This window comes from Enhydra lutris, unplaced genomic scaffold, assembly GCF_002288905.1.
Source record: "Enhydra lutris kenyoni isolate GAN:26980312 unplaced genomic scaffold, ASM228890v2 scaffoldscaffold23, whole genome shotgun sequence".
NCBI classification, from domain to species: Eukaryota; Metazoa; Chordata; class Mammalia; order Carnivora; family Mustelidae; genus Enhydra; species Enhydra lutris.
This window is the reverse complement of record NW_019154107.1, coordinates 29,805,298-29,816,942: the sequence shown is the minus strand read 5'-3', so window position 1 is coordinate 29,816,942 and position 11,645 is coordinate 29,805,298.

Genomic DNA, 11,645 nt, shown 5'->3' with positions numbered 1-11,645 from the left:
TTGGTTATAAACTTTGGAGTGCATGTGCCCCTTTGGATCATTATTTTTGTATCTTTGGGGTAAATACTTAGTGCAATTGCTAGGTCATAGGGTAGGTCAATTTTTAACTTCTTGAGGAACCTCCATACTGTTTTCCAGAGTCACTGTATCAGCTTACATTTCCACCAACAGTGTAAGAGATGAAACATGGTCATCCTTTAAGAAAATTCACTTAACATATATTTGAGCACCTACTAATGGCAGGCCCTTTGTTAGATGCTGGAAATATACAGTTAAAAAAATGCTTTCCCTGAGACACCTGGATGGCTCAGTCAGTTAAGCATCTCTCTTCAGCTCAGGTCATGATCCCAGGGTACAGGGATCAAGTCCTGCATTGGGCCCCTTGCTTGGTGGGGATCCTGCTTCTCCCTCTGCCTGCCACTCCTCTTGCTAGTGCTCTATCTCACTCTCCCTCTTTCAGACAAATAAATGAATAAAATCTTAAAAAATTACTTGTTCTAATACAGTTTATATTATAGAGAAGAGATGGATTATGAATAAATTAAATAAATGCATTAAAGGTTGCTAAGTACTTAAAAAAACACATAAGAGGCAAAAGGAGTATAGATGTAGCTGCTACTTTAAATAGAGCAATCAGTGAAGATCCCACTGAAAAGGTATTATTTTTATTAATATCTAAAGAAAGTGAAGGGATTAATTATTTAAATATTTGGGGAAAGGTTTTTTCCAGGCAGAGAAAACATCTGGTACAAAGCCTCTGTGGCAGGGGCACATTCAATATGTCCAAGGACCAGTAAGGAAGCCAAATATGGCTAGGAGAAAGTGAGCGTGAGGCAATGTAATAGGGCCTGATGTTATAGAGCAAAAGATCATGCAGGGATCTGTATGCCATTGTAAGATCATTGAGTTTTTACTCTGAATGAGATTATAAGTCATTGGAGGATTTGGAACATAGGAGCAATATGATCTGAATTGAGAAATAAAAGCACCCCTCTGACTTCTATAAGGAAAACACGATAGAAGGGTAATGGTAGAAAGAAGGGGGTGAATACAGAGGCTACAGTGAGTGAGTGGTAGCTTAGAACAAAGTGGTAATGGTGAAAAGGATGAAAAGGTGATCAATTTATGGGAAAATTTGAAAGTAAACCCAGTTGTAAGGGAAGAATTGTGAAGTGTGAAAGAAAGAGAGGAGTCAAAAATATCTGGTTCAGACTCCTCTAGCACAATCTCTTGGGCCCAAGAATTGTTTTGACCAAGCAGTTGCCACTAATTTTCATATTTCTTCCTATCCCAGTTTTAATCCAACTCCATGAATACTCTAGGGAGTCTACCACCCTCCAGGGAATCATGGGAAAGAGCTCAAACCAGAAGAATCATCGAGCCATTGTAGTGAAGGTGAGGCAACACAGCCTGATGTGCCCTATCCTAACCTGCATTACTTGCCCCAGGACCAGTGCAGGAAAAGACAATATTCTGAAATTGGAGGCTATATATGCTCATTTGCATTCTGGGTGCGGCAGCTATTATGACCTGAGCAGGAAGTAATGTGGCTCCCCTGGCACCTCTTGCAGATGGTCAGCAGGGGCCTACTTGACAGGTTGCAGACAGAATTTCAGTGTGAAGAATCCATTCTACTTAAGTTATAAGTCATCTTTAAGAAGTCCCTCAGATCCCATGACAGACATTTAGAAACTAGAAGAGAGGAACCCCCCCCTTTTTTTTAGATGACAGATGTACGTTAAGGTATTTGGAGACATATGAAAACTAAAAAGTTCTGCTTCTTGTCCCCTCCTTGATTTTTGGTTCTATTAGGATTTACACTTTCAAGATTCTTGAGACTAGCAGCTAAAGAAAAATTTACCATGGTAAAGGACATTAAAAGACAGATGGGGTAGAAACCATCATAGCAAACAAATTAGATTTTAAACCAAAGACTGTAGTAAGGGATGAAGAGGGACATTATATCAAACTTTAAGAGTCTATCCAACCAGAAGGCGTAACAATTATAAACATTTATGTTCCTAACTTGGTAGCAGCCAATTATATAAACCAATTTATAACTAAATTAAAGAAACATGCTGATAATAATAAAATAATAGTAGGGGACTTCAACACCTCACTCACAGCAATGGAAAGATCATCTAAGCAGAGGATCAACAGGGAAATAAGAACTTTGAATGACACACTGGACCAGATGGACTTCACAGATATATTCAGAACATTCTATTCTAAGGCAACAGAATACACATTTTTTTCTCATGCACGTAGAACATTCTCAACAATTGATCACATACTGAGTCACAAATCAGGTCTCAACTGGTACCAAAAGATTGGGATTATTCCCTGTGTATTTTCAGACCACAATGCATTGAAACTTGAACTCAATCACAAGAGGAAATTTGGAAGGAACTCAGATGTTTGGAGGGTAAAGTGCATCCTACTAAAGAATGAATTGGGTCAACCAGGAAATTAATGAAAAATTTAAAAACTCATGGAAGTAACTGAAAATGAAAACACAACTGTTCAAAACCTTTGGGATACACAAAGGTTGTCCTAGGAGGGAAGTATATAACAATACAAGCCTTTCTCAAAAAATTAGAAAAATCTCAAATACACAAGTTAACCTTACACCTAAAGGAGCTAGAGAAAGAACAGAAATTAAGCCTATACTAAGCAGGAGAAGAGAAATAATAACGATTATAGCAGAATTCAATGAAATATAAACTGAAAGAGCAGTAGAACAGATTAATGAAATTAGAAGCTGGTTTTCTGAAAGAATGAATAAAGTAAAAAACAAAACAAAACAAAACAAAAAAACCTCTCTCCAGACTTATGCAAAAGAAAAGGGAAAGAAACTAAATTAATAAAATTATGAATGAAAGAGGAGAGGTCATGACCAACACCAAGGAAATACAGATAACTTTAAGGACATATTATGAGCAACTATATGCCAACAAATTAGGCAATCTGGAAGAAATGGGTGCCTTCCTGGAAACTTATGAACTACCAAAACTGAAAACCTGAACAGATCCATAATCAGCAAGGAAACTGAAGCAGTAATCAAAAATCTCCCAACAAACAAGCATCCAGGGCTGGGTGGTTTCCTAGGGGAGTTCTACCAAGTATTTAAAGAAGAACTAATACCTATTCTCCTGAAACTGTTTCAAAAAATAGAAATGGAAGGAAAACTTCCAAACTCATTTTATGAGGCCAGCCTTACCTTGATCCCAAAACCAAAGACCCTACCAAAAAGGAGAATTACAGACCAATATCCCTGATGAACATGGAGGCCAAAATTCTCACAAGATACTAACCAATAGGATCCAACAGTACATTAAAGGGATTATACACCATGACCATGTAAGATTTATTCCTAGCTTGCAAGGTTGGTTCAACTTTCACAAATCAATGTGATGCCTCACATTAATAAAAGAAAGGACAAGAACCATGCGAACTTCTCAATAGATGCAGAAACAGCATTTGACAAAATACAGCATTGTTTCCTGATTGAAACTCCCACAGTGTAGGGATAGAGGGAATATACCTCAATATCATAAAAGCCATCTATGAAAAGCCCACAGCAAATATAATTTTCAATGGGGAAAAACAGAGCTTTCCCCCCAAGGACAGAACACAAAGATGCCCACCCTCACTGCTATAGTTTGATATAGTATTAGAAGTCTTAGCCTCAACAATCAGACAACAAAAAGAAATAAAAGGCATTCATATTGGAAAAGAAGAATTCAAACTCATTCTTTGAGGATGACATGATATTCTATGTAGAAAACCCAAAAGACTCCACCCCCAAATTGATAGAACTCATACAGAAATTTAGTAATGTGGCAGGATATAAAATCAATGCATAGAAATCAGTTGCATTTCTACACACTAACAATGAGACAGAAGAAAGAGAAATTAAGGAATCAATCCCATTTACAATTGCACCAAAACCCAGAAGATACTTAGGAATAAACCTAATAAAGAGGTGAAAGACCTGTACTTTAAAAATTACAGAACACTTATGAAAGAAATTGAGGAAGACACAGAGAAATGGAAAAACATTTCATGCTCATGGATTGGAAGAATACATATTGTTAAAAAGTCTATGGTACCCAGAGCAATATATACATTTAGTGAAATCTCTATCAAGAGATCACTGACATTTTTCCTAGAGCTGGAACAAATAATCCTAAAATTTGTATGAAACCAGAAAAGACCCTGAATAGCCAAGGAAATGCTGAAAAAGAAAACTGAACCTGGTGGGATCACAATGCCAGACTTGAAGCTCTATTACAAACCTGTAATCATCAAGACAGTACAGTACTGGCACAAAAGCAGACACATAGATCAATGGGACACAATAAAGAACTGAGAAATGGACCTTCAACTCTATAGTCAACTAATCTTTGACAAAGCAGGAAAGAATATCCAATGGAAAAAATACAGTCTCTTCAATAAATGGTGTTGGGGAAATTGTACAGATATATGTAGAAGAATGAAACTGGATCACTTTCTTACACCATACACAAAGATAAATTCTAAATGAATGAAAAACCTACATGTGAGACAGGAATCCAACAAAATCATAGAGGAGAATACATGCAGCAACCTCCTAGACCCTGGCTGCTGCCACTTCTTGCTTGTCTCCAAAGGCAACAGAAACAAAAATAAAAATGAACTATTTAGGCTTCATCAAGACAAAAATCTTCTGCAGAGCAAAGGAAACAGTCAACAAAACTAAAAGGCAAACTACGGAACGAGAGAAGGTATTTGCAAATGACATATCAGATAAAGGGTTAGTATCCAAGGTGTATAAAGAACTTATCAAACTCAAAACCCAAAAACAAAATAATCCAGCCAAGAAATGGTCAGAAGACCTGAACTGATATTTCTCCAAAGAAGACATACAAATGGGCAACGGAGACATGACAAAACGTTCCACATTCCTTGGCATCAGAGACATACAAATCAAAACTACAATGAGATACCATCTCACATCAGTCAGAATGGCTTAAATTAACAAGACAGGAAACAACAAATGTTGGTTAAGATGCAGAGAAAGGGGAACCATCTTCAAGTGTTGGTGGGAATGCAAGCTGGTACAGTCACTCTGGAAAACAGTATGGAGGTTCCTCAAGATGTGAAAAATAGAGCTACCCTATGACCCAGCAATTGCACTACAAGGTATTTAACACAAAGATACAAATGTAGTGATCTGAAGGGGCACCTGTACCCCCCAGTGTTCATAGCAACAATATTGACAATAGCCAAACTGTGGAAAGAGCCAATATGTCCTTCAACAGATGAATGGATAAAGAAGATGTGGTATACACACATATATGTATAATGAAATATAACTCAGCCATCAGAAAGGATTAGTATTTACCATTTACATTGATGTAGATGGAACTGGAGGGTATTATGCTGAGCAAAATAAGTCAATCAGAGAAAGACAATTATCATATGGTTTCACTCATATGTGGTATATAAGAAGATCATAGGGGAATGGAGGGAGAACTAAATGGGAAATCATCAGAGTGGGAGATAAACCATGAGAGACTCTTACCTATAGGAAACAAACAGGGTTGCTGGAGGGAAGGATCATGGAGGGATAGGGTAATTGGGTAATGGGCATTAAGGAGGGCACATGATGGGATGAGCACTGGGTCTTATATGTAACTGATGAATTATTGAACACTATATCTAAAACCAATGATGTACTATATGTTGGTGAATGGAATCTAAATTTAAAAAAAAAACTACATTGAGAAATAACCACACACCTGTCAAAATAGCTAAAAGCAACAACACAAGAAACACTAGGTGTTGGTGAGGATGTGGAGAAAAAAGAACGCTTTTGCACTGTTGGTGGGGATGCAAATTGGAGCAGCCACTCTGGAAAACAGTATGGGGTTTCTTCAGAAAGTTAAATATAGAAGTACCCTTCAATCCAGTAATTGTACTATTAGGTATTTACCCAAAGAATACAAAAATACTAACTCAAAAGAATACATGTTCCCTGATGTTTATAGAAGCATTATTTACAATAGCCTCATTATGGAAATTGCCCAAGTTTCCACTGACTATTGAATAGAAAAATGAGATATATATATCACTTCTTTATCTATATATATATATATATATATATATATATATATATATATATATATACACATACACACATACACATACATATACACACACACACACAAACAGTGGGATATTACTCAGCCATAAAGAGGAATAAAACTTGCCATTTGCAATGACATGGATGGAGCTAGAGTGTATTATGCTAAGGGAAATAAGTCAGAGAAAGACATATGATTTCACTCATCTGTGGAATTTAAGAAACAGAACAAATGAGCAAAGGGGAAAAAGAGAGAGAGAGAAGCAAACCAAGAAACAGACTCTTAACTACAGAGAACATACTGATAGTTATCAGAGGGGAGGTGGGTGGGGGATGGGTTAAATAGGTGATGGAGATTAAGGAGTACACTTGTTGTGATGACGACCAGGTGTTGCATGGAAGTGTTGAATAACTATATTGTACACCTGAAATTGCTATTACAGTGTTAACTATGGAGAATTTAAAGAAAAACTTAAAAAATATTTTGTCATCTCACCCCCTAAAAAAATCCAAAAAATCTGCACCTAGACTTACCATATTCAAACTGCAGAAAATCAAAGTCAGAGAAAATTTTTTTGGTATTTTGTTCTTCAAATTTTTATGTAAATTCTAGTTAGTTAACATGAAGTGCAATGTTGGTTTCAGGAATAGAATTCAGTGATTCCTCATTTACATATAATATCCAGTGCTCATCATAACAAATGTTCTCCTTAATACCCATCACCCATCTAGCCCATTCCCCACCCACCTCCCTCCATCAGCCTCCATCAGTTTGTTCTCTATCTTTAAGAGTCTCTTATGGTTTCTTTCTCTTCCTCCCCTCCCCCCATATGTTCACCTCTCTTGTTCCTTAAATCCCACATATGAGTGAAATCATATGGGATATATCTTTCCCTGACTGACATATTTCGCTTAGCGTAACAGACTCTAGATCCATTCATGTCATTGCAAATGGCAGGATTTCATTCTTTCTGAGAGCCAAGTAATATTTCTTCCTCTCTCTCTCTCTCTCTCTCTCTGTGTGTGTGTGTGTGTGTGTGTGTGTGTGTGTGTGTGTCTACCACATCTTCTTTATCCATTCATTAGTTGATGGACATTTGGGCCTTCTCCATAGTTCGGCTATTGTTGATAGTGCTGCTATAAGCATGGGGGTGTCTATACCCTTTCAAATCTGTACTTTTACATCTTTTGAGTAAATACCTAGTAGTTCAATTGCTGGATTGTAGGGTAGTTCTATTTTTGACTTTATGAGGAACCTCCATACTGTTTTCCAGAGTGGCTGCACCAGTTTGCATTTCCACCAACAGTATAAGAGGGTTTCCCTTTCTCCACATCTTTGCCAACAGCTCTCGCTTCTTGTGTTGTTGATTTTAGCCATTCTGACAGGTGTGAGGTGGTTATCTCATTTTGACTGGATTTGTATTTCCCTGATGATGAGTGATGTTGAGCATCTTTTCATGTATCTGATAGCCAGCTAGATGTCTTCTTTGGAAAGGTGTCTATTCACCTTTCTTGACTGAATTATTTATTTTTGGGGTATTGAGTTTGATAAATTCTTTCTAGATTTTGGATACTAAGCCTTTATCAGATATGTCATTTGCAAATAGCTTCTCACATTCCACAGACTGCCTTTTAGTTTTGCTGATTTTTGCCTTTGCTGTGCAGAAGCTTTTGATCTTGATGAAGTCCCAATAGTTCATTTTTGCTTTGTTTTCCTTGCCTCTGGTGATGTGCCTAGTAAGGAGCTGCTCCAGCTGAAGTCAAAGAGGTTGCTGCCTGTGTTCTCCTCTAGGATTTTGATGGTTTCCTGTCTCAGATTCAGGTCTTTCATGCAATTTGAGTTTATTTTTGTATATGGTGTAAGAAAGTGATCCAGTTTCCTTCTTCTGCATGTGGCTGTCCAATTTTCCCAACACCATTTGTTGAAGAGACTGTCTTTTTTCCATTTGATATTCTTTCCTGCTTTGTTGAAGATTAGTTGACTATTTAGCTGTGGGTCCTTTTCTGGGTCTTTTATTCTGTTCCATTGATTAATACATCTATTTTTGTGCCAGTACCATACTGTCTTGATGGCTACAGCTTTGTAATATAGCCCGAAGTCTGGAATTTTCTGATTCCATACACATTTGGGGATTGTTTCTTTTACTTTTGTGAAAAAAAGAAAGCTGGTGGTATTTTGATAGGGATTGCATTGAATGTGTACATTGCTCTGGGTAGCATACACATTTTGCCTCTTTGATTAGGTTTATTCCTAGGCACCTTATTGTTTTTGGTACAGTTGTAAATGGGATTGATTCCTTGATTTCTGTTTCTGATGCTTCACCATTGGTGTGTAGAAAGACAAAATTTCTGTACACTGATCCTGTGATTTTCCTGGGTTCATGTTTTAGTTTTTTTAATTTTCTGGTGGAATCTTTCAGGTTTTCTAAAAAGTGAAAGTTTGACTTTCTTGTCAATTTGGATGCCTTTTATTTCTTTTTGTTGTCTGATCGCTACGGCTGAAACTTCTATTACTATGTAAAATAGTAATGATGTGAGTGGACATCCTGTCTTGTTCCTGACTGTAGAGGTAAAGCTCTCAGGTTTTCCTAATGAGGATGATATTAGCTATGAGTCTGTCATATATGGACTTTATAATGTTGAGGCATGTTCCATCTATACCTATTTTGTTGAGATTTTTTTTTTAAATCAAGAATGGTTGCCGTGTTTTGACAAATGCTTTTTCTGTATCTATTGAGAGGATCATATAATTCTTATCCTTTCTTTTATTGATGTGGTGTATCATGTTTATTGATTTGCAAATATTGAACCAACTCTACAGCACAGGAATAAATCCCACTTTATTGTGGTGAGTAATTCTATAATGTACTGTTGGATTTGATTTCCTAGCATCTTGTTGAGAATTTTTGCATCCATGTTCATCAGGGATATTGGCCTATAATTCTCCTTTTTAGTGGTGTCTTTCTCTGATTTTAGAATCAAGGTAATGTTAGCCTTGTAGAAGGAATTTGAAAGCTTTCCTTCCATTTCTTTTTTTGGGGGGGGAAGGAACAATTTGAGAAGGATATGTATTAACTCTTCTTTAAATATCTGGTAGAATTCCCCTGGGAAGCCATCTGGCCCTGGACTTCTATTTGTTGGGAGATTTGTGACTACTGATTCGATTTCTTTGCTGGTTATGGGTCTGTTAAGTCTTTGATTTCACCCTATTTCAGTTTTAGCAGTTTGTGTGATTGTAAGAATTTGTCCATTTCTTCCAGTTTGCCCAGTTTGTTGTCATATAGTTTTTTATCATGTTCTATTATGATTATTTGTATTTTTGTGGTGTTGGTTGTGATCTTTCCTTTTTCATTCATGAGTTAAGTTTTGTAGGTCATTTCTCTTTTCTTTTTTTTTAAATACTTTTATTTATTTATTTGACAGAGCGAGAGAGAGAGCGAGGAAGCACAAACAGGCGAAATGGCAGGCAGGGGAGAAGCAGTCTCCTGGATCAGCAAGGAGCCTCATGTGGGGCTCAATCCCAGGACCCTGGGATCATGACCTGAGCCAAAGACAGTGGCTTAACCCAATGAGCCACCCAGGTTCCCCTTCTCTTTTCTTTTTGATAAGTCTGGCTAGAGGTTGATTGATTTTATTCTTTCAGGGAACCAGCTCTTAGTTTTGTTGATCTGTTCTGGGTTTGTTTGTTTGTTTCTATTTCATTTATTTCTGCTCTAGTCTTTATTATTTCCCTTATTCTGCTGGCTTTAGACTTTATTAACTGTTCCTTTTCTAGCTCCTTTAGGTGTAAGGTTAGGTTATGAATTTGAGACTTTTCTTGCTTCTTGAGGTAAGCCTGGATTACAATATACTTCCCTCTTAAGACTGCCTTTGCTGCATCCCAAAGGTTTTGGACTATTGTGTTTTAATTTTCATTTGCTCTCATGTTTTTTTTTAATTTTATTTCTTCTTTAATTTCCTGGTTAGCCCATTCATTCTTTAGTAGGATGTTCTTTAATCTCCATGTATTTGTGGTCTTTCCAAATTTTTTCTTGTGGTTGACTTTAAGTTTCATAACATTGTGGTCAGAAAATACGCATTGTAAGATCTCCACCTTTTTGTATTTGTTGAGGGCTGATTTGTGACCCAGTATGTAATCTGTTGTGGAGAATGTTCCATGTGCACTAAAAAAAATGTGTATTCTGCTGCTTTAGGATGAAATGTTCTGAATATACCTGTTAAATTCATCTGGTCCAGTGTGTCATTCAAAGCCATTGTTTCTTTATTGATTTTCTGTTTAGATGATCTGTCCATTGCTATGCATGGGGTGTTAAGGTTCCCCACTATTATTTTATTATTATCCATAAGTTTCTTTATGTTCATTATCCATTGATTTATGTATTTGTGTGCTCCCAAGTTGGGGTCATGTATATTTACAATTGTTAGATCTTCTTGATAGATAGACCTCTTAATTATGATATAATGCTCTTTTTCATATTTTGATACATTCTTTGGTTTAAAAACATTATATAGGTATGGCTACCCTGGCTTTCTATTTTTTTTAAAAATTTTTTATTTCTTTTCAGTGTAACAGTATTCATTGTTTTTGCACCACACCCAGTGCTCCATGCAATCCGTGCCCTCTCCAATACCCACCACCTGGTTCCCCCAACCTCCCCCCCCCCTCCCCTTCAAAACCCTCAGATTGTTTTTCAGAGTCCATAGTCTCTCATGGTTCACATCCCCTTCCAATTTCCCTCAACTCCCTTCTCCTCTCCATCTCCCCTTGTCCTCCCCTGGCTTTCTTTTAATGTCCATTAGCATGATAGTTTTTCTCCATCCCATCACTTTCAATCTGCAGATGTCTTTAGGTCTAAAATGAGTGTCTTGTAGGCAACATTAGATGGCTCTTGTTTTGTTTTGTTTTTTATCTATTCTGATACCTTATATCTTTTGATTGGAATGTATAGTCCATTTACATTGAGAGTGACTCTTGATAGATATGGATTTAGTGCCATTGTGTTACCTGTAAAGCTGGTGTTTCTGGTGATGTTTTCTGCTCCTTTCTAGTCTTTGTTGCTTTTGGTATTTTTTCCACCATTCAAAGAGTCCCCTTTACTATTTTTTGCAGGGCTATCTTAGTCACAAACTCCTTTAGGTTTTGTTTGGGAAATTCATCATCTCTCTTTCTATTCTGAATGACAGCCTTATTGGATAAAGTGTTCTTGGCTGCATATTTTTCTCATTCAGCATGTTGAATATATCCGGCCACTGCTTTCTGGCCTACCAAGTTTAAGTGGACATATCTGCTGAGCTTGATTTATCTTCCCTTGTAGGTTAAGGACCTTTATCCTTGATGGTTTCAGGATTCTTTCCTTGTCCATGGATTTTGTGAATTAAACTATGATATGTCTTGGTGATGGCCAGGTTTTGTTGAAGTTAATGGGAGGTCTCTGTGCTTCTTGGATTTGAATTTCAATGCCTTTGTCCTCTCCCAGATTAGGGAGGTTTTTTAGCTATAATTTGCTCCATAAATATT